The sequence below is a fragment of the Prunus avium genome, chromosome 8 (assembly GCF_965620075.1).
Source record: "Prunus avium chromosome 8, drPruAviu1.hap1.1, whole genome shotgun sequence".
In the NCBI taxonomy this organism is placed as follows: domain Eukaryota; kingdom Viridiplantae; phylum Streptophyta; class Magnoliopsida; order Rosales; family Rosaceae; genus Prunus; species Prunus avium.
This window is the reverse complement of record NC_142291.1, coordinates 10642997-10663217: the sequence shown is the minus strand read 5'-3', so window position 1 is coordinate 10663217 and position 20221 is coordinate 10642997. Positions and strand designations below refer to the sequence as shown.

The 20221-nt window shown below is 49.0% G+C and overlaps 21 non-coding genes across 21 annotated transcripts; all 21 read left to right on the top strand.

Annotated features, from left to right (window-relative positions):
* The first annotated feature begins 2627 nt into the window (after window positions 1-2627).
* Window positions 2628-2746, top strand: LOC148292109 (5S ribosomal RNA). The gene has a single exon (XR_015826721.1). It is a non-coding gene; the product is annotated as a 5S ribosomal RNA (ribosomal RNA).
* Window positions 2747-3499: 753 nt separating this feature from the next.
* Window positions 3500-3618, top strand: LOC148292108 (5S ribosomal RNA). Its single transcript, XR_015827527.1, has one exon. It is a non-coding gene; the product is annotated as a 5S ribosomal RNA (ribosomal RNA).
* A 753-nt stretch (window positions 3619-4371) lies between these two features.
* On the top strand, window positions 4372-4490 carry LOC148292107 (5S ribosomal RNA). Its single transcript, XR_015827526.1, has one exon. It is a non-coding gene; the product is annotated as a 5S ribosomal RNA (ribosomal RNA).
* Window positions 4491-5243: 753 nt separating this feature from the next.
* Window positions 5244-5362, top strand: LOC148292106 (5S ribosomal RNA). Its single transcript, XR_015827063.1, has one exon. It is a non-coding gene; the product is annotated as a 5S ribosomal RNA (ribosomal RNA).
* Window positions 5363-6115: 753 nt separating this feature from the next.
* Window positions 6116-6234, top strand: LOC148292105 (5S ribosomal RNA). The gene has a single exon (XR_015827525.1). It is a non-coding gene; the product is annotated as a 5S ribosomal RNA (ribosomal RNA).
* Window positions 6235-6987: 753 nt separating this feature from the next.
* LOC148292104 (5S ribosomal RNA) lies at window positions 6988-7106 on the top strand. The gene has a single exon (XR_015826954.1). It is a non-coding gene; the product is annotated as a 5S ribosomal RNA (ribosomal RNA).
* Window positions 7107-7859: 753 nt separating this feature from the next.
* Window positions 7860-7978, top strand: LOC148292103 (5S ribosomal RNA). Its single transcript, XR_015827524.1, has one exon. It is a non-coding gene; the product is annotated as a 5S ribosomal RNA (ribosomal RNA).
* A 753-nt stretch (window positions 7979-8731) lies between these two features.
* LOC148292102 (5S ribosomal RNA) lies at window positions 8732-8850 on the top strand. The gene has a single exon (XR_015826756.1). It is a non-coding gene; the product is annotated as a 5S ribosomal RNA (ribosomal RNA).
* A 738-nt stretch (window positions 8851-9588) lies between these two features.
* Window positions 9589-9707, top strand: LOC148292101 (5S ribosomal RNA). The gene has a single exon (XR_015826889.1). It is a non-coding gene; the product is annotated as a 5S ribosomal RNA (ribosomal RNA).
* Window positions 9708-10445: 738 nt separating this feature from the next.
* On the top strand, window positions 10446-10564 carry LOC148292100 (5S ribosomal RNA). Its single transcript, XR_015826888.1, has one exon. It is a non-coding gene; the product is annotated as a 5S ribosomal RNA (ribosomal RNA).
* A 755-nt stretch (window positions 10565-11319) lies between these two features.
* LOC148292099 (5S ribosomal RNA) lies at window positions 11320-11438 on the top strand. The gene has a single exon (XR_015827523.1). It is a non-coding gene; the product is annotated as a 5S ribosomal RNA (ribosomal RNA).
* A 754-nt stretch (window positions 11439-12192) lies between these two features.
* LOC148292098 (5S ribosomal RNA) lies at window positions 12193-12311 on the top strand. Its single transcript, XR_015827522.1, has one exon. It is a non-coding gene; the product is annotated as a 5S ribosomal RNA (ribosomal RNA).
* A 754-nt stretch (window positions 12312-13065) lies between these two features.
* On the top strand, window positions 13066-13184 carry LOC148292097 (5S ribosomal RNA). The gene has a single exon (XR_015827521.1). It is a non-coding gene; the product is annotated as a 5S ribosomal RNA (ribosomal RNA).
* A 754-nt stretch (window positions 13185-13938) lies between these two features.
* On the top strand, window positions 13939-14057 carry LOC148292096 (5S ribosomal RNA). Its single transcript, XR_015827519.1, has one exon. It is a non-coding gene; the product is annotated as a 5S ribosomal RNA (ribosomal RNA).
* Window positions 14058-14811: 754 nt separating this feature from the next.
* LOC148292095 (5S ribosomal RNA) lies at window positions 14812-14930 on the top strand. Its single transcript, XR_015827518.1, has one exon. It is a non-coding gene; the product is annotated as a 5S ribosomal RNA (ribosomal RNA).
* Window positions 14931-15684: 754 nt separating this feature from the next.
* Window positions 15685-15803, top strand: LOC148292094 (5S ribosomal RNA). Its single transcript, XR_015827691.1, has one exon. It is a non-coding gene; the product is annotated as a 5S ribosomal RNA (ribosomal RNA).
* Window positions 15804-16557: 754 nt separating this feature from the next.
* LOC148292093 (5S ribosomal RNA) lies at window positions 16558-16676 on the top strand. Its single transcript, XR_015827517.1, has one exon. It is a non-coding gene; the product is annotated as a 5S ribosomal RNA (ribosomal RNA).
* A 754-nt stretch (window positions 16677-17430) lies between these two features.
* Window positions 17431-17549, top strand: LOC148292092 (5S ribosomal RNA). The gene has a single exon (XR_015827516.1). It is a non-coding gene; the product is annotated as a 5S ribosomal RNA (ribosomal RNA).
* A 754-nt stretch (window positions 17550-18303) lies between these two features.
* LOC148292091 (5S ribosomal RNA) lies at window positions 18304-18422 on the top strand. The gene has a single exon (XR_015827515.1). It is a non-coding gene; the product is annotated as a 5S ribosomal RNA (ribosomal RNA).
* A 754-nt stretch (window positions 18423-19176) lies between these two features.
* LOC148292090 (5S ribosomal RNA) lies at window positions 19177-19295 on the top strand. Its single transcript, XR_015827514.1, has one exon. It is a non-coding gene; the product is annotated as a 5S ribosomal RNA (ribosomal RNA).
* A 754-nt stretch (window positions 19296-20049) lies between these two features.
* LOC148292089 (5S ribosomal RNA) lies at window positions 20050-20168 on the top strand. Its single transcript, XR_015827513.1, has one exon. It is a non-coding gene; the product is annotated as a 5S ribosomal RNA (ribosomal RNA).
* Window positions 20169-20221: the final 53 nt, after the last annotated feature.

Genomic DNA, 20221 nt, shown 5'->3' with positions numbered 1-20221 from the left:
ACGTCGGATGCCCGAAAAAGCCCACGACTCATGGCAACGCAATGAGTTTTACTCGCGACGCTGTTGCCTTCGAATCGACGGTTCGTGGGCCCAATTCTGAGGTCGGAGCTGTTGCATTCCTAAGAGGACACAAATTAATGTGCAAACAACCAATTAAAAATACCCGCAAGTGCACGAATCTATTGAAGTATGGATTATGTAAGTACGGGGTCGATCCCACGAAGAACTTGTCGGCTTCCTATAAGTTCTAATTTGAGTACGTAAAGAACACTTAATTGACACACCACAAATGCACAAATGCAAAATGGAAACTAAAAATGAGTAAAGAAGTGTAAAAGAAATGAAACAACACAAGAAAACTAAACAAAAACACAAACAGCATTTTCTATCGCCATTTTATCACCACTTTATCACCTGTGAATAGTACCATGAACAATGAACAGTGCGACCGGTCGCTGAACAGTAACGACCGGTCGTTTTTGGGCAGATTCGTTTCTCTGTTTTTCCAGTTTCGACCTCTGTCCAGTGTTTTGCCTATAACTTTCCAACCGTTTATCCAAATGTCACGTTCTTTATACGGTTGGATTCAGCACAGAAAATTCAAGAACACAGCGCGGACCAAAAGTCCAAAACTATTACAGAAACAAATAAAATTCAGTAACAAAGACACAAAACGTGTCAAACACGCAACTCACACACACATTTTTGGGGGGGGGGGGGTGTTTTGATTTGTTTCAAGTGACCTATTTCTATTGCATGAATGTAAATGAACTCTAAATTTAACAAGAATGGCATAGATGAATTATCAAGATGTGAAATTAAAATGTGACACACACTAGGGTTTCGGAATCCACCCTAAACAATTCTACCAAAGTTCATGAATACTCAAGTGATGAACTCTAAACGTGTTGATGAAAATGTTCGCAATCAAGACCATGGGTCGTGGCTCAAGACGCATTGATTCTCTCTAATATACGTAAAGTGCATGGTTCGTGCTACAATACTTGTGCTCTCCTCGTAACCGAACCTAGGTATGGTTCGTACTTCGATTCGATTACAAGGAAAACCCATTAAGTTCAAAGAGAATATGAACATCACAAGAATCCTAATAGCATGGTGTTTACATTAGGTATTCAAGAAACCAATTCACATGGATGGTTCTTACTCCATCCATCTATTGCTTAGGAAAACATGAAGATACACATAATCCCAACAATCTCAAGAGGCATGCTTTCAAAGATGGCCAACCAAGGAAAAACACACATCAAGGATAGATTAATTTGGTGAATTGGAATTCATCAACAATATTTAGAAATTCATACACTCAAGCATCAAAACAATAAGGTAATCATGTTTAGGGCTTCAACCTAAGCCCTAGCTATGGAGTTTAGTTGCTCATACTTATTTCAAATACAAACTCAAAATGAAATTAGAAAGAGTTTACAGATTTTCAGAAAATGATGAGAGCTTCAAGATCATCAATGGTGGAAGTCTTCTTCTCCACTTTTCTTGGCTGCACCTTGGCTTTCTCTTAGCTCCAACTCTCCAAAATCTGCTCTCAATGTGTAGACTGATGGAATAGCCTCTCTCTCCCGTTGCAAAGCTCCCCCAAATCAGATTGCCCTTTGACTTCTCCTCCCTCTCTCCTCCTTTCCAGCTTTTACCTTTTAATATAAAACTACCACCTTTGATAAAGCCTTAGCCCATTGTCCCCTTGCCATCATGAAGCTTTGTCCTCACAAAGATGCCAATTGCTTCAGAAATTATCTCAAAGCTAAGGTAACTTCTTGTTACCAAGAGTTATGGTAACAAGAAAATCAAAATAACACAAAGGAGGTAAAAGCTGGCCAAGTTCGGATTTTCAGAGCTGTGGTAACATGCTGGATTGGTTGGATGGGCAATACTTGTCCAATGGAGCTCAAATTTGGATATGTTGTAGTTAACATCCATTGGAACAAGTCTCGTGAAGATCATGACCTCATCCGAGCACCGGAGCATGTTGATCCCAGGCCAAGAAGTTGACCTACGAAAATGAACAAAAACAGAAATTATAACAAATAGTGCACTTTTAGCTCATTTTCATTCCAACCAAGGTAAAATCTAAGAAAACACAAAAAGGAAGTAAAAAGCTATAAAATGTCAAGAACTAACTCAAAATAGTGGGTGAATAACATGAAAAATCATGTGTAAAAATGAACCGAACAGGAGCCCAGATCAGCGGTTTGCCCGATTTGCCGTTGCACGCGCGTCGGTCCAGCTCCTCTCCAATAACTTACGCCATCTGTCCTACATCACCCCGTGGAGCTCGTCTCCAATTAACCGGGCACCGCAAACGAACGAAAGCGAAAAAACAGCAGGACTCGACCCCCACTGCCGAAATTATTGGGGTTGTTCTTAACGTTGTCAGTTTTTTTGTTTTTTTTGTTTTGGTTCAATTATCGTAAGGTAGGCCCCACAGCCGATCGGAACTGGCAGTTCGGCAGGCCTGCGCGCGACACGTGGTAGGGGTGGCGACGACAAGGCTTGACAGGCCATGCCATTTCATGCGGGGGGGGTTGGATAGGCAACCCATGGTCATATGGCATGGCTCAAACGTGGCTTATATACTTTTAGGCGTTATAAGCTAAGGATGCGATCATACCAACTCACATGCACCGGATCCCATCAGAACTCCGAAGTTAAGCGAGTTTGGACGAGAGTAGTACTAGGATGGGTGACCTCCTGGGAAGTCCTCGTGTTGCATCCCTTCTTTTTTTGCCTTGTTGACGTTTCAATTGTCGTGGGCGTTTGCTTTAAGTCATCTTATTCATCTGGATGTCTTTGTTTTATCACGACCCCTTGGCGCAGCGTGACAATCGGGGCACACTATGATTAAATACTCCAAGAAAGCCTAGGATTAACGAAGGAATTAAAATAGGAAAATAACACAGTTACCAAAAACTTCAAAAACTGGATTTCGGGCTAGTAAACGACGTCGGATGCCCGAAAAAGCCCACGACTCATGGCAACGCAACGAGTTTTACTCGCGACGCCGTTGCCTTCGAATCGACGGTTCGTGGGCCCAATTCTGAGGTCGGAGCCCAGATCAGCGGTTTGCCCGATTTTCCGTTGCACGCGCGTCGGTCCAGCTCCTCTCCAATAACTTACGCCATCTGTCCTACATCACCCCGTGGAGCTCGTCTCCAATTAACCGGGCACCGCAAACGAACGAAAGCGAAAAAACAGCAGGACTCGATGCCCACTGCCGAAATTATTGGGGTTGTTCTTAACGTTGTCAGTTTTTTTGTTTTTTTTGTTTTGGTTCAATTATCGTAAGGTAGGCCCCACAGCCGATCGGAACCGGCAGTTCGGCAGGCCTGCGCGTGACACGTGGTAGGGGTGGCGACGACAAGGCTTGACAGGCCATGCCATTTCATGCAGGGGGCGTTGGATAGCCAACTCATGGTCATATGGCATGGCTCAAACGTGGCTTATATACTTTTAGGCGTTATAAGCTAACGGATGCGATCATACCAACTCACATGCACCGGATCCCATCAGAACTCCGAAGTTAAGCGAGTTTGGGCGAGAGTAGTACTAGGATGGGTGACCTCCTGGGAAGTCCTCGTGTTGCATCCCTTCTTTTTTTGCCTTGTTGACGTTTCAATTGTCGTGGGCGTTTGCTTTCCGTCATCTTATTCATCTGGATGTCTTTGTTTTATCACGACCCCTTGGCGCAGCGTGACAATCGGGGCACACTATGATTAAATACTCCTAGAAAGCCTAGGATTCACGAAGGAATTAAAATAGGAAAATAACACAGTTACCAAAAACTTCAAAAACTGGATTTCGGGCTAGTAAACGACGTCGGATGCCCGAAAAAGCCCACGACTCATGGCAACGCAACGAGTTTTACTCGCGACGCCGTTGCCTTCGAATCGACGGTTCGTGGGCCCAATTCTGAGGTCGGAGCCCAGATCAGCGGTTTGCCCGATTTTCCGTTGCACGCGCGTCGGTCCAGCTCCTCTCCAATAACTTACGCCATCTGTCCTACATCACCCCGTGGAGCTCGTCTCCAATTAACCGGGCACCGCAAACGAACGAAAGCGAAAAAACAGCAGGACTCGACGCCCACTGCCGAAATTATTGGGGTTGTTCTTAACGTTGTCAGTTTTTTTGTTTTTTTTGTTTTGGTTCAATTATCGTAAGGTAGGCCCCACAGCCGATCGGAACCGGCAGTTCGGCAGGCCTGCGCGCGACACGTGGTAGGGGTGGCGACGACAAGGCTTGACAGGCCATGCCATTTCATGCGGGGGGCGTTGGATAGCCAACCCATGGTCATATGGCATGGCTCAAACGTGGCTTATATACTTTTAGGCGTTATAAGCTAACGGATGCGATCATACCAACTCACATGCACCGGATCCCATCAGAACTCCGAAGTTAAGCGAGTTTGGGCGAGAGTAGTACTAGGATGGGTGACCTCCTGGGAAGTCCTCGTGTTGCATCCCTTCTTTTTTTGCCTTGTTGACGTTTCAATTGTCGTGGGCGTTTGCTTTCCGTCATCTTATTCATCTGGATGTCTTTGTTTTATCACGACCCCTTGGCGCAGCGTGACAATCGGGGCACACTATGATTAAATACTCCTAGAAAGCCTAGGATTAACGAAGGAATTAAAATAGGAAAATAACACAGTTACCAAAAACTTCAAAAACTGGATTTCGGGCTAGTAAACGACGTCGGATGCCCGAAAAAGCCCACGACTCATGGCAACGCAATGAGTTTTACTCGCGACGCCGTTGCCTTCGAATCGACGGTTCGTGGGCCCAATTCTGAGGTCGGAGCCCAGATCAGCGGTTTGCCCGATTTTCCGTTGCACGCGCGTCGGTCCAGCTCCTCTCCAATAACTTACGCCATCTGTCCTACATCACCCCGTGGAGATCGTCTCCAATTAACCGGGCACCGCAAACGAACGAAAGCGAAAAAACAGCAGGACTCGACGCCCACTGCCGAAATTATTGGGGTTGTTCTTAACGTTGTCAGTTTTTTTGTTTTTTTTGTTTTGGTTCAATTATCGTAAGGTAGGCCCCACAGCCGATCGGAACCGGCAGTTCGGCAGGCCTGCGCGCGACACGTGGTAGGGGTGGCGACGACAAGGCTTGACAGGCCATGCCATTTCATGCGGGGGGCGTTGGATAGCCAACCCATGGTCATATGGCATGGCTCAAACGTGGCTTATATACTTTTAGGCGTTATAAGCTAACGGATGCGATCATACCAACTCACATGCACCGGATCCCATTAGATCTCCGAAGTTAAGCGAGTTCGGGCGAGAGTAGTACTAGGATGGGTGACCTCCTGGGAAGTCCTCATGTTGCATCCCTTCTTTTTTTGCCTTGTTGACGTTTCAATTGTCGTGGGCGTTTACTTTCCGTCATCTTATTCATCTGGATGTCTTTGTTTTATCACGACCCCTTGGCGCAGCGTGACAATCGGGGCACACTATGATTAAATACTCCAAGAAAGCCTAGGATTAACGAAGGAATTAAAATAGGAAAATAACACAGTTACCAAAAACTTCAAAAACTGGATTTCGGGCTAGTAAGCGAAGTCGGATGCCCGAAAAAGCCCACGACTCATGGCAACGCAATGAGTTTTACTCGCGACGCCGTTGCCTTCGAATCGACGGTTCGTGGGCCCAATTCTGAGGTCGGAGCCCAGATCAGCGGTTTGCCCGATTTGCCGTTGCACGCGCGTCGGTCCAGCTCCTCTCCAATAACTTACGCCATCTGTCCTACATCACCCCGTGGAGCTCGTCTCCAATTAACCGGGCACCGCAAACGAACGAAAGCGAAAAAACAGCAGGACTCGACGCCCACTGCCGAAATTATTGGGGTTGTTCTTAACGTTGTCAGTTTTTTTGTTTTTTTTGTTTTGGTTCAATTATCGTAAGGTAGGCCCCACAGCCGATCGGAACCGGCAGTTCGGCAGGCCTGCGCGCGACACGTGGTAGGGGTGGCGACGACAAGGCTTGACAGGCCATGCCATTTCATGCGGGGGGCGTTGGATAGCCAACCCATGGTCATATGGCATGGCTCAAACGTGGCTTATATACTTTTAGGCGTTATAAGCTAACGGATGCGATCATACCAACTCACATGCACCGGATCCCATCAGAACTCCGAAGTTAAGCGAGTTTGGGCGAGAGTAGTACTAGGATGGGTGACCTCCTGGGAAGTCCTCGTGTTGCATCCCTTCTTTTTTTGCCTTGTTGACGTTTCAATTGTCGTGGGCGTTTGCTTTCCGTCATCTTATTCATCTGGATGTCTTTGTTTTATCACGACCCCTTGGCGCAGCGTGACAATCGGGGCACACTATGATTAAATACTCCTAGAAAGCCTAGGAGTAACGAAGGAATTAAAATAGGAAAATAACACAGTTACCAAAAACTTCAAAAACTGGATTTCGGGCAAGTAAACGAAGTCGGATGCCCGAAAAAGCCCACGACTCATGGCAACGCAATGAGTTTTACTCGCGACGCCGTTGCCTTCGAATCGACGGTTCGTGGGCCCAATTCTGAGGTCGGAGCCCAGATCAGCGGTTTGCCCGATTTGCCGTTGCACGCGCGTCGGTCCAGCTCCTCTCCAATAACTTACGCCATCTGTCCTACATCACCCCGTGGAGCTCGTCTCCAATTAACCGGGCACCGCAAACGAACGAAAGCGAAAAAACAACAGGACTCGACGCCCACTGCCGAAATTATTGGGGTTGTTCTTAACGTTGTCAGTTTTTTTGTTTTTTTTGTTTTGGTTCAATTATAGTAAGGTAGGCCCCACAGCCGATCGGAACCGGCAGTTCGGCAGGCCTGCGCGCGACACATGGTAGGGGTGCCGACGACAAGGCTTGACAGGCCATGCCATTTCATGCGAGGGGCGTTGGGTAGCCAACCCATGGTCATACGGCATGGCTCAAACGTGGCTTATATACTTTTAGGCGTTATAAGCTAACGGATGCGATCATACCAACTCACATGCACCGGATCCCATCAGAACTCCGAAGTTTAGCGAGTTTGGGCGAGAGTAGTACTAGGATGGGTGACCTCCTGGGAAGTCCTCGTGTTGCATCCCTTCGTTTTTTGCCTTGTTGACGTTTCAATTGTCGTGGGCGTTTGCTTTCCGTCATCTTATTCATCTGGATGTCTTTGTTTTATCACGACCCCGTGGCGCAGCGTGACAATCGGGGCACACTATGATTAAATACTCCTAGAAAGCCTAGGATTAACGAAGGAATTAAAATAGGAAAATAACACAGTTACCAAAAACTTCAAAAACTGGATTTCGGGCTAGTAAACGACGTCGGATGCCCGAAAAAGCCCACGACTCATGGCAACGCAATGAGTTTTACTCGCGAAGCCGTTGCCTTCGAATCGACTGTTCGTGGGCCCAATTCTGAGGTCTGAGCCCAGATCAGCGGTTTGCCCGATTTGCCGTTGCACGCGCGTCGGTCCAGCTCCTCTCCAATAACTTACGCCATCTGTCCTACATCACCCCGTGGAGCTCGTCTCCAATTAACCGGGCACCGTAAACGAACGAAAGCGAAAAAACAACAGGACTCGACGCCCACTGCCGAAATTATTGGGGTTGTTCTTAACGTTGTCAGTTTTTTTGTTTTTTTTGTTTTGGTTCAATTATCGTAAGGTAGGCCCCACAGCCGATCGGAACCGGCAGTTCGGCAGGCCTGCGCGCGACACGTGGTAGGGGTGGCGACGACATGGCTTGACAGGCCATGCCATTTCATGCGGGGGGCGTTGGATAGCCAACCCATGGTCATAAGGCATGGCTCAAACGTGGCTTATATACTTTTAGGCGTTATAAGCTAACGGATGCGATCATACCAACTCACATGCACCGGATCCCATCAGAACTCCGAAGTTAAGCGAGTTTGGGCGAGAGTAGTACTAGGATGGGTGACCTCCTGGGAAGTCCTCGTGTTGCATCCCTTCGTTTTTTGCCTTGTTGACGTTTCAATTGTCGTGGGCGTTTGCTTTCCGTCATCTTATTCATCTGGATGTCTTTGTTTTATCACGACCCCTTGGCGCAGCGTGACAATCGGGGCACACTATGATTAAATACTCCTAGAAAGCCTAGGATTAACGAAGGAATTAAAATAGGAAAATAACACAGTTACCAAAAACTTCAAAAACTGGATTTCGGGCTAGTAAACGACGTCGGATGCCCGAAAAAGCCCACGACTCATGGCAACGCAATGAGTTTTACTCGCGAAGCCGTTGCCTTCGAATCGACTGTTCGTGGGCCCAATTCTGAGGTCGGAGCCCAGATCAGCGGTTTGCCCGATTTGCCGTTGCACGCGCGTCGGTCCAGCTCCTCTCCAATAACTTACGCCATCTGTCCTACATCACCCCGTGGAGCTCGTCTCCAATTAACCGGGCACCGTAAACGAACGAAAGCGAAAAAACAACAGGACTCGACGCCCACTGCCGAAATTATTGGGGTTGTTCTTAACGTTGTCAGTTTTTTTGTTTTTTTTGTTTTGGTTCAATTATCATAAGGTAGGCCCCACAGCCGATCGGAACCGGCAGTTCGGCAGGCCTGCGCGCGACACGTGGTAGGGGTGGCGACGACAAGGGTTGACAGGCCATGCCATTTCATGCGGGGGGCGTTGGATAGCCAACCCATGGTCATATGGCATGGCTCAAACGTGGCTTATATAGTTTTAGGCGTTATAAGCTAATGGATGCGATCATACCAACTCACATGCACCGGATCCCATCAGAACTCTGAAGTTAAGCGAGTTTGGGCGAGAGTAGTACTAGGATGGGTGACCTCCTGGGAAGTCCTCGTGTTGCATCCCTTCTTTTTTTGCCTTGTTGACGTTTCAATTGTCGTGGGCGTTTGCTTTCCGTCATCTTATTCATCTGGATGTGTTTGTTTTATCACGACCCCTTGGCGCAGCGTGACAATCGGGGCACACTATGATTAAATACTCCTAGAAAGCCTAGGATTAACGAAGGAATTAAAATAGGAAAATAACACAGTTACCAAAAACTTCAAAAACTGGATTTCGGGCTAGTAAACGACGTCGGATGCCCGAAAAAGCCCACGACTCATGGCAACGCAATGAGTTTTACTCGCGAAGCAGTTGCCTTCGAATCGACTGTTCGTGGGCCCAATTCTGAGGTCGGAGCCCAGATCAGCGGTTTGCCCGATTTGCCGTTGCACGCGCGTCGGTCCAGCTCCTCTCCAATAACTTACGCCATCTGTCCTACATCACCCCGTGGAGCTCGTCTCCAATTAACCGGGCACCGCAAACGAACGAAAGCGAAAAAACAACAGGACTCGACGCCCACTGCCGAAATTATTGGGGTTGTTCTTAACGTTGTCAGTTTTTTTGTTTTTTTTTGTTTTGGTTCAATTATCGTAAGGTAGGCCCCACAGCCGATCGGAACCGGCAGTTCGGCAGGCCTGCGCGCGACACATGGTAGGGGTGGCGACGATGCCATTTCATGCGGGAGTGCGTTGGATAACCAACCCATGGTCATATGGCATGGCTCAAACGTGGCTTATATACTTTTAGGCGTTATAAGCTAACGGATGCGATCATACCAACTCACATGCACCGGATCCCATCAGAACTCCGAAGTTAAGCGAGTTTGGGCGAGAGTAGTACTAGGATGGGTGACCTCCTGGAAAGTCCTCGTGTTGCATCCCTTCTTTTTTTGCCTTGTTGACGTTTCAATTGTCGTGGGCGTTTGCTTTCCGTCATCTTATTCATCTGGATGTCTTTGTTTTATCACGACCCCGTGGCGCAGCGTGACAATCGGGGCACACTATGATTAAATACTCCTAGAAAGCCTAGGATTAACGAAGGAATTAAAATAGGAAAATAACACAGTTACCAAAAACTTCAAAAACTGGATTTCGGGCTAGTAAACGACGTCGGATGCCCGAAAAAGCCCACGACTCATGGCAACGCAATGAGTTTTACTAGCGACGCCGTTGCCTTCGAATCGACGGTTCGTGGGCCCAATTCTGAGGTCGGAGCCCAGATCAGCGGTTTGCCCGATTTGCTGTTGCACGCGCGTCGGTCCAGCTCCTCTCCAATAACTTACGCCATCTGTCCTACATCACCCCGTGGAGCTCGTCTCCAATTAACCGGGCACCGCAAACGAACGAAAGCGAAAAAACAACAGGACTCGACGCCCACTGTCGAAATTATTGGGGTTGTTCTTAACGTTGTCAGTTTTTTTGTTTTTTTTTGTTTTGGTTCAATTATCGTAAGGTAGGCCCCACAGCCGATCGGAACCGGCAGTTCGGCAGGCCTGCGCGCGACACATGGTAGGGGTGGCGACGATGCCATTTCATGCGGGAGTGCGTTGGATAGCCAACCCATGGTCATATGGCATGGCTCAAACGTGGCTTATATACTTTTAGGCGTTATAAGCTAACGGATGCGATCATACCAACTCACATGCACCGGATCCCATCAGAACTCCGAAGTTAAGCGAGTTTGGGCGAGAGTAGTACTAGGATGGGTGACCTCCTGGAAAGTCCTCGTGTTGCATCCCTTCTTTTTTTGCCTTGTTGACGTTTCAATTGTCGTGGGCGTTTGCTTTCCGTCATCTTATTCATCTGGATGTCTTTGTTTTATCACGACCCCGTGGCGCAGCGTGACAATCGGGGCACACTATGATTAAATACTCCTAGAAAGCCTAGGATTAACGAAGGAATTAAAATAGGAAAATAACACAGTTACCAAAAACTTCAAAAACTGGATTTCGGGCTAGTAAACGACGTCGGATGCCCGAAAAAGCCCACGACTCATGGCAACGCAATGAGTTTTACTAGCGACGCCGTTGCCTTCGAATCGACGGTTCGTGGGCCCAATTCCGAGGTCGGTGCCCAGATCAGCGGTTTGCCCGATTTGCGGTTGCACGCGCGTCGGTCCAGCTCCTCTCCAATAACTTACGCCATCTGTCCTACATCACCCCGTGGAGCTCGTCTCCAATTAACCGGGCACCGCAAACGAACGAAAGCGAAAAAACAACAGGACTCGACGCCCACTGCCGAAATTATTGGGGTTGTTCTTAACGTTGTCAGTTTTTTTGTTTTTTTTTTGTTTTGGTTCAATTATCGTAAGGTAGGCCCCACAGCCGATCGGAACCGGCAGTTCGGCAGGCCTGCGCGCGACACATGTTAGGGGTGGCGACGACAAGGCCTGACAGGCCATGCCATTTCATGCGGGGGGCGTTGGATAGCCAACCCATGGTCATATGGCATGGCTGAAACGTGGCTTATATACTTTTAGGCGTTATAAGCTAACGGATGCGATCATACCAACTCACATGCACCGGATCCCATCAGAACTCCGAAGTTAAGCGAGTTTGGGCGAGAGTAGTACTAGGATGGGTGACCTCCTGGGAAGTCCTCGTGTTGCATCCCTTCTTTTTTTGCCTTGTTGACGTTTCAATTGTCGTGGGCGTTTGCTTTCCGTCATCTTATTCATCTGGATGTCTTTGTTTTCTCACGACCCCGTGGCGCAGCGTGACAATCGGGGCACACTATGATTATATACTCCTAGAAAGCCTAGGATTAACGAAGGAATTAAAATAGGAAAATAACACAGTTACCAAAAACTTCAAAAACTGGATTTCGGGCTAGTAGACGACGTCGGATGCCCGAAAAAGCCCACGACTCATGGCAACGCAATGAGTTTTACTCGCGACGCCGTTGCCTTCGAATCGACGGTTCGTGGGCCCAATTCTGAGGTGGGAGCCCAGATCAGCGGTTTGCCCGATTTGCCGTTGCACGCGCGTCGGTCCAGCTCCTCTCCAATAACTTACGCCATCTGTCCTACATCACCCCGTGGAGCTCGTCTCCAATTAACCGGGCACCGCAAACGAACGAAAGCGAAAAAACAACAGGACTCGACGCCCACTGCCGAAATTATTGGGGTTGTTCTTAACGTTGTCAGTTTTTTTGTTTTTTTTTGTTTTGGTTCAATTATCGTAAGGTAGGCCCCACAGCCGATCGGAACCGGCAGTTCGGCAGGCCTGCGCGCGACACATGGTAGGGGTGGCGACGACAAGGCCTGACAGGCCATGCCATTTCATGCGGGGGGCGTTGGATAGCCAACCCATGGTCATATGACATGGCTGAAACGTGGCTTATATACTTTTAGGCGTTATAAGCTAACGGATGCGATCATACCAACTCACATGCACCGGATCCCATCAGAACTCCGAAGTTAAGCGAGTTTGGGCGAGAGTAGTACTAGGATGGGTGACCTCCTGGGAAGTCCTCGTGTTGCATCCCTTCTTTTTTTGCCTTGTTGACGTTTCAATTGTCGTGGGCGTTTGCTTTCCGTCATCTTATTCATCTGGATGTCTTTGTTTTCTCACGACCCCGTGGCGCAGCGTGACAATCGGGGCACACTATGATTATATACTCCTAGAAAGCCTAGGATTAACGAAGGAATTAAAATAGGAAAATAACACAGTTACCAAAAACTTCAAAAACTGGATTTCGGGCTAGTAGACGACGTCGGATGCCCGAAAAAGCCCACGACTCATGGCAACGCAATGAGTTTTACTCGCGACGCCGTTGCCTTCGAATCGACGGTTCGTGGGCCCAATTCTGAGGTGGGAGCCCAGATCAGCGGTTTGCCCGATTTGCCGTTGCACGCGCGTCGGTCCAGCTCCTCTCCAATAACTTACGCCATCTGTCCTACATCACCCCGTGGAGCTCGTCTCCAATTAACCGGGCACCGCAAACGAACGAAAGCGAAAAAACAACAGGACTCGACGCCCACTGCCGAAATTATTGGGGTTGTTCTTAACGTTGTCAGTTTTTTTGTTTTTTTTTGTTTTGGTTCAATTATCGTAAGGTAGGCCCCACAGCCGATCGGAACCGGCAGTTCGGCAGGCCTGCGCGCGACACATGGTAGGGGTGGCGACGACAAGGCCTGACAGGCCATGCCATTTCATGCGGGGGGCGTTGGATAGCCAACCCATGGTCATATGGCATGGCTGAAACGTGGCTTATATACTTTTAGGCGTTATAAGCTAACGGATGCGATCATACCAACTCACATGCACCGGATCCCATCAGAACTCCGAAGTTAAGCGAGTTTGGGCGAGAGTAGTACTAGGATGGGTGACCTCCTGGGAAGTCCTCGTGTTGCATCCCTTCTTTTTTTGCCTTGTTGACGTTTCAATTGTCGTGGGCGTTTGCTTTCCGTCATCTTATTCATCTGGATGTCTTTGTTTTCTCACGACCCCGTGGCGCAGCGTGACAATCGGGGCACACTATGATTATATACTCCTAGAAAGCCTAGGATTAACGAAGGAATTAAAATAGGAAAATAACACAGTTACCAAAAACTTCAAAAACTGGATTTCGGGCTAGTAGACGACGTCGGATGCCCGAAAAAGCCCACGACTCATGGGAACGCAATGAGTTTTACTCGCGACGCCGTTGCCTTCGAATCGACGGTTCGTGGGCCCAATTCTGAGGTGGGAGCCCAGATCAGCGGTTTGCCCGATTTGCCGTTGCACGCGCGTCGGTCCAGCTCCTCTCCAATAACTTACGCCATCTGTCCTACATCACCCCGTGGAGCTCGTCTCCAATTAACCGGGCACCGCAAACGAACGAAAGCGAAAAAACAACAGGACTCGACGCCCACTGCCGAAATTATTGGGGTTGTTCTTAACGTTGTCAGTTTTTTTGTTTTTTTTTGTTTTGGTTCAATTATCGTAAGGTAGGCCCCACAGCCGATCGGAACCGGCAGTTCGGCAGGCCTGCGCGCGACACATGGTAGGGGTGGCGACGACAAGGCCTGACAGGCCATGCCATTTCATGCGGGGGGCGTTGGATAGCCAACCCATGGTCATATGGCATGGCTGAAACGTGGCTTATATACTTTTAGGCGTTATAAGCTAACGGATGCGATCATACCAACTCACATGCACCGGATCCCATCAGAACTCCGAAGTTAAGCGAGTTTGGGCGAGAGTAGTACTAGGATGGGTGACCTCCTGGGAAGTCCTCGTGTTGCATCCCTTCTTTTTTTGCCTTGTTGACGTTTCAATTGTCGTGGGCGTTTGCTTTCCGTCATCTTATTCATCTGGATGTCTTTGTTTTCTCACGACCCCGTGGCGCAGCGTGACAATCGGGGCACACTATGATTATATACTCCTAGAAAGCCTAGGATTAACGAAGGAATTAAAATAGGAAAATAACACAGTTACCAAAAACTTCAAAAACTGGATTTCGGGCTAGTAGACGACGTCGGATGCCCGAAAAAGCCCACGACTCATGGCAACGCAATGAGTTTTACTCGCGACGCCGTTGCCTTCGAATCGACGGTTCGTGGGCCCAATTCTGAGGTGGGAGCCCAGATCAGCGGTTTGCCCGATTTGCCGTTGCACGCGCGTCGGTCCAGCTCCTCTCCAATAACTTACGCCATCTGTCCTACATCACCCCGTGGAGCTCGTCTCCAATTAACCGGGCACCGCAAACGAACGAAAGCGAAAAAACAACAGGACTCGACGCCCACTGCCGAAATTATTGGGGTTGTTCTTAACGTTGTCAGTTTTTTTGTTTTTTTTTGTTTTGGTTCAATTATCGTAAGGTAGGCCCCACAGCCGATCGGAACCGGCAGTTCGGCAGGCCTGCGCGCGACACATGGTAGGGGTGGCGACGACAAGGCCTGACAGGCCATGCCATTTCATGCGGGGGGCGTTGGATAGCCAACCCATGGTCATATGGCATGGCTGAAACGTGGCTTATATACTTTTAGGCGTTATAAGCTAACGGATGCGATCATACCAACTCACATGCACCGGATCCCATCAGAACTCCGAAGTTAAGCGAGTTTGGGCGAGAGTAGTACTAGGATGGGTGACCTCCTGGGAAGTCCTCGTGTTGCATCCCTTCTTTTTTTGCCTTGTTGACGTTTCAATTGTCGTGGGCGTTTGCTTTCCGTCATCTTATTCATCTGGATGTCTTTGTTTTCTCACGACCCCGTGGCGCAGCGTGACAATCGGGGCACACTATGATTATATACTCCTAGAAAGCCTAGGATTAACGAAGGAATTAAAATAGGAAAATAACACAGTTACCAAAAACTTCAAAAACTGGATTTCGGGCTAGTAGACGACGTCGGATGCCCGAAAAAGCCCACGACTCATGGCAACGCAATGAGTTTTACTCGCGACGCCGTTGCCTTCGAATCGACGGTTCGTGGGCCCAATTCTGAGGTGGGAGCCCAGATCAGCGGTTTGCCCGATTTGCCGTTGCACGCGCGTCGGTCCAGCTCCTCTCCAATAACTTACGCCATCTGTCCTACATCACCCCGTGGAGCTCGTCTCCAATTAACCGGGCACCGCAAACGAACGAAAGCGAAAAAACAACAGGACTCGACGCCCACTGCCGAAATTATTGGGGTTGTTCTTAACGTTGTCAGTTTTTTTGTTTTTTTTTGTTTTGGTTCAATTATCGTAAGGTAGGCCCCACAGCCGATCGGAACCGGCAGTTCGGCAGGCCTGCGCGCGACACATGGTAGGGGTGGCGACGACAAGGCCTGACAGGCCATGCCATTTCATGCGGGGGGCGTTGGATAGCCAACCCATGGTCATATGGCATGGCTGAAACGTGGCTTATATACTTTTAGGCGTTATAAGCTAACGGATGCGATCATACCAACTCACTTGCACCGGATCCCATCAGAACTCCGAAGTTAAGCGAGTTTGGGCGAGAGTAGTACTAGGATGGGTGACCTCCTGGGAAGTCCTCGTGTTGCATCCCTTCTTTTTTTGCCTTGTTGACGTTTCAATTGTCGTGGGCGTTTGCTTTCCGTCATCTTATTCATCTGGATGTCTTTGTTTTCTCACGACCCCGTGGCGCAGCGTGACAATCGGGGCACACTATGATTATATACTCCTAGAAAGCCTAGGATTAACGAAGAAATTAAAATAGGAAAATAACACAGTTACCAAAAACTTCAAAAACTGGATTTCGGGCTAGTAGACGACGTCGGATGCCCGAAAAAGCCCACGACTCATGGCAACGCAATGAGTTTTACTCGCGACGCCGTTGCCTTCGAATCGACGGTTCGTGGGCCCAATTCTGAGGTCGGAGCCCAGATCAGCGGTTTGCCCGATTTGCGGTTGCACGCGCGTCGGTCCAGCTCCTCTCCAATAACTTACGCCATCTGTCCTACATCACCCCGTGGAGCTCGTCTCCAATTAACCGGGCACCGCAAACGAACGAAAGCGAAAAAACAACAGGACTCGACGCCCACTGCCGAAATTATTGGGGTTGTTCTTAACGTTGTCAGTTTTTTTGTTTTTTTTTGTTTTGGTTCAATTATCGTAAGGTAGGCCCCACAGCCGATCGGAACCGGCAGTTCGGCAGGCCTGCGCGCGACACATGGTAGGGGTGGCGACGACAAGGCCTGACAGGCCAGGCCATTTCATGCGGGGGGCGTTGGATAGCCAACCCATGGTCATATGGCATGGCTGAAACGTGGCTTATATACTTTTAGGCGTTATAAGCTAACGGATGCGATCATACCAACTCACATGCACCGGATCCCATCAGAACTCCGAAGTTAAGCGAGTTTGGGCGAGAGTAGTACTAGGATGGGTGACCTCCTGGGAAGTCCTCGTGTTGCATCCCTTCTTTTTTTGCCTTGTTGACGTTTCAATTGTCGTGGGCGTTTGCTTTCCGTCATCTTATTCATCTGGATGTCTTTGTTTTCTCACGACCCCGTGGCGCAGCGTGACAATCGGGGCACACTATGATTATATACTCCTAGAAAGCCTAGGATTAACGAAGGAATTAAAATAGGAAAATAACACAGTTACCAAAAACTTCAAAAACTGGATTTCGGGCTAGTAGACGACGTCGGATGCCCGAAAAAGCCCACGACTCATGGCAACGCAATGAGTTTTACTCGCGACGCCGTTGCCTTCGAATCGACGGTTCGTGGGCCCAATTCTGAGGTGGGAGCCCAGATCAGCGGTTTGCCCGATTTGCCGTTGCACGCGCGTCGGTCCAGCTCCTCTCCAATAACTTACGCCATCTGTCCTACATCACCCCGTGGAGCTCGTCTCCAATTAACCGGGCACCGCAAACGAACGAAAGCGAAAAAACAACAGGACTCGACGCCCACTGCCGAAATTATTGGGGTTGTTCTTAACGTTGTCAGTTTTTTTGTTTTTTTTTGTTTTGGTTCAATTATCGTAAGGTAGGCCCCACAGCCGATCGGAACCGGCAGTTCGGCAGGCCTGCGCGCGACACATGGTAGGGGTGGCGACGACAAGGCCTGACAGGCCATGCCATTTCATGCGGGGGGCGTTGGATAGCCAACCCATGGTCATATGGCATGGCTGAAACGTGGCTTATATACTTTTAGGCGTTATAAGCTAACGGATGCGATCATACCAACTCACATGCACCGGATCCCATCAGAACTCCGAAGTTAAGCGAGTTTGGGCGAGAGTAGTACTAGGATGGGTGACCTCCTGGGAAGTCCTCGTGTTGCATCCCTTCTTTTTTTGCCTTGTTGACGTTTCAATTGTCGTGGGCGTTTGCTTTCCGTCATCTTATTCATCTGGATGTCTTTGTTTTCTCACGACCCCGTGGCGCAGCGTGACAATCGGGGCACACTATGATTATATACTCCTAGAAAGCCTAGGATTAACGAAGAAATTAAAATAGGAAAATAACACAGTTACCAAAAACTTCAAAAACTGGATTTCGGGCTAGTAGACGACGTCGGATGCCCGAAAAAGCCCACGACTCATGGCAACGCAATGAGTTTTACTCGCGACGCCGTTGCCTTCGAATCGACGGTTCGTGGGCCCAATTCTGAGGTGGGAGCCCAGATCAGCGGTTTGCCCGATTTGCCGTTGCACGCGCGTCGGTCCAGCTCCTCTCCAATAACTTGCGCCATCTGTCCTACATCACCCCGTGGAGCTCGTCTCCAATTAACCGGGCACCGCAAACGAACGAAAGCGAAAAAACAACAGGACTCGACGCCCACTGCCGAAATTATTGGGGTTGTTCTTAACGTTGTCAGTTTTTTTGTTTTTTTTTGTTTTGGTTCAATTATCGTAAGGTAGGCCCCACAGCCGATCGGAACCGGCAGTTCGGCAGGCCTGCGCGCGACACATGGTAGGGGTGGCGACGACAAGGCCTGACAGGCCATGCCATTTCATGCGGGGGGCGTTGGATAGCCAACCCATGGTCATATGGCATGGCTGAAACGTGGCTTATATACTTTTAGGCGTTATAAGCTAACGGATGCGATCATACCAACTCACATGCACCGGATCCCATCAGAACTCCGAAGTTAAGCGAGTTTGGGCGAGAGTAGTACTAGGATGGGTGACCTCCTGGGAAGTCCTCGTGTTGCATCCCTTCTTTTTTTGCCTTGTTGACGTTTCAATTGTCGTGGGCGTTTGCTTTCCGTCATCTTATTCATCTGGATGTCTTTGTTTTCTCACGACCCCGTGGCGCAGCGTGACAATCGGGGCACACTATGATTATATACTCCTAGAAAGCCTAGGATTAACGAAGGAATTAAAATAGGAAAATAACACAGTTACCAAAAACTTCAAAAACTGGATTTCGGGCTAGTAGACGACGTCGGATGCCCGAAAAAGCCCACGACTCATGGCAACGCAATGAGTTTTACTCGCGACGCCGTTGCCTTCGAATCGACGGTTCGTGGGCCCAATTCTGAGGTCGGAGCCCAGATCAGCGGTTTGCCCGATTTGCCGTTGCACGCGCGTCGGTCCAGCTCATCTCCAATAACATACGCCATCTGTCCTACATCACCCCGTGGAGCTCGTCTCCAATTAACCGGGCACCGCAAACGAACGAAAGCGAAAAAACAACAGGACTCGACGCCCACTGCCGAAATTATTGGGGTTGTTCTTAACGTTGTCAGTTTTTTTGTTTTTTTTTGTTTTGGTTCAATTATCGTAAGGTAGGCCCCACAGCCGATCGGAACCGGCAGTTCGGGAGGCCTGCGCGCGACACATGGTAGGGGTGGCGACGACAAGGCCTGACAGGCCATGCCATTTCATGCGGGGGGCGTTGGATAGCCAACCCATGGTCATATGGCATGGCTGAAACGTGGCTTATATACTTTTAGGCGTTATAAGCTAACGGATGCGATCATACCAACTCACATGCACCGGATCCCATCAGAACTCCGAAGTTAAGCGAGTTTGGGCGAGAGTAGTACTAGGATGGGTGACCTCCTGGGAAGTCCTCGTGTTGCATCCCTTCTTTTTTTGCCTTGTTGACGTTTCAATTGTCGTGGGCGTTTGCTTTCCGTCATCTTATTCATCTGGATGTCTTTGTTTTCTCACGACCCCGTGGCGCAGCGTGACAATCGGGGCACACTATGATTATATACTCCTAGAAAGCCTAGGATTAACGAAGGAATTAAAATAGGAAAATAACACAGTTACCAAAAACTTCAAAAACTGGATTTCGGGCTAGTAGACGACGTCGGATGCCCGAAAAAGCCCACGACTCATGGCAACGCAATGAGTTTTACTCGCGACGCCGTTGCCTTCGAATCGACGGTTCGTGGGCCCAATTCTGAGGTGGGAGCCCAGATCAGCGGTTTGCCCGATTTGCCGTTGCACGCGCGTCGGTCCAGCTCCTCTCCAATAACATACGCCATCTGTCCTACATCACCCCGTGGAGCTCGTCTCCAATTAACCGGGCACCGCAAACGAACGAAAGCGAAAAAACAACAGGACTCGACGCCCACTGCCGAAATTATTGGGGTTATTCTTAACGTTGTCAGTTTTTTTGTTTTTTTTTGTTTTGGTTCAATTATCGTAAGGTAGGCCCCACAGCCGATCGGAACCGGCAGTTCGGCAGGCCTGCGCGCGACACATGGTAGGGGTGGCGACGACAAGGCCTGACAGGCCATGCCATTTCATGCGGGGGGCGTTGGATAGCCAACCCATGGTCATATGGCATGGCTGAAACGTGGCTTATATACTTTTAGGCGTTATAAGCTAACGGATGCGATCATACCAACTCACATGCACCGGATCCCATCAGAACTCCGAAGTTAAGCGAGTTTGGGCGAGAGTAGTACTAGGATGGGTGACCTCCTGGGAAGTCCTCGTGTTGCATCCCTTCTTTGTTTGCCTTGTTGACGTTTCAATTGTCGTGGGCGTTTGCTTTCCGTC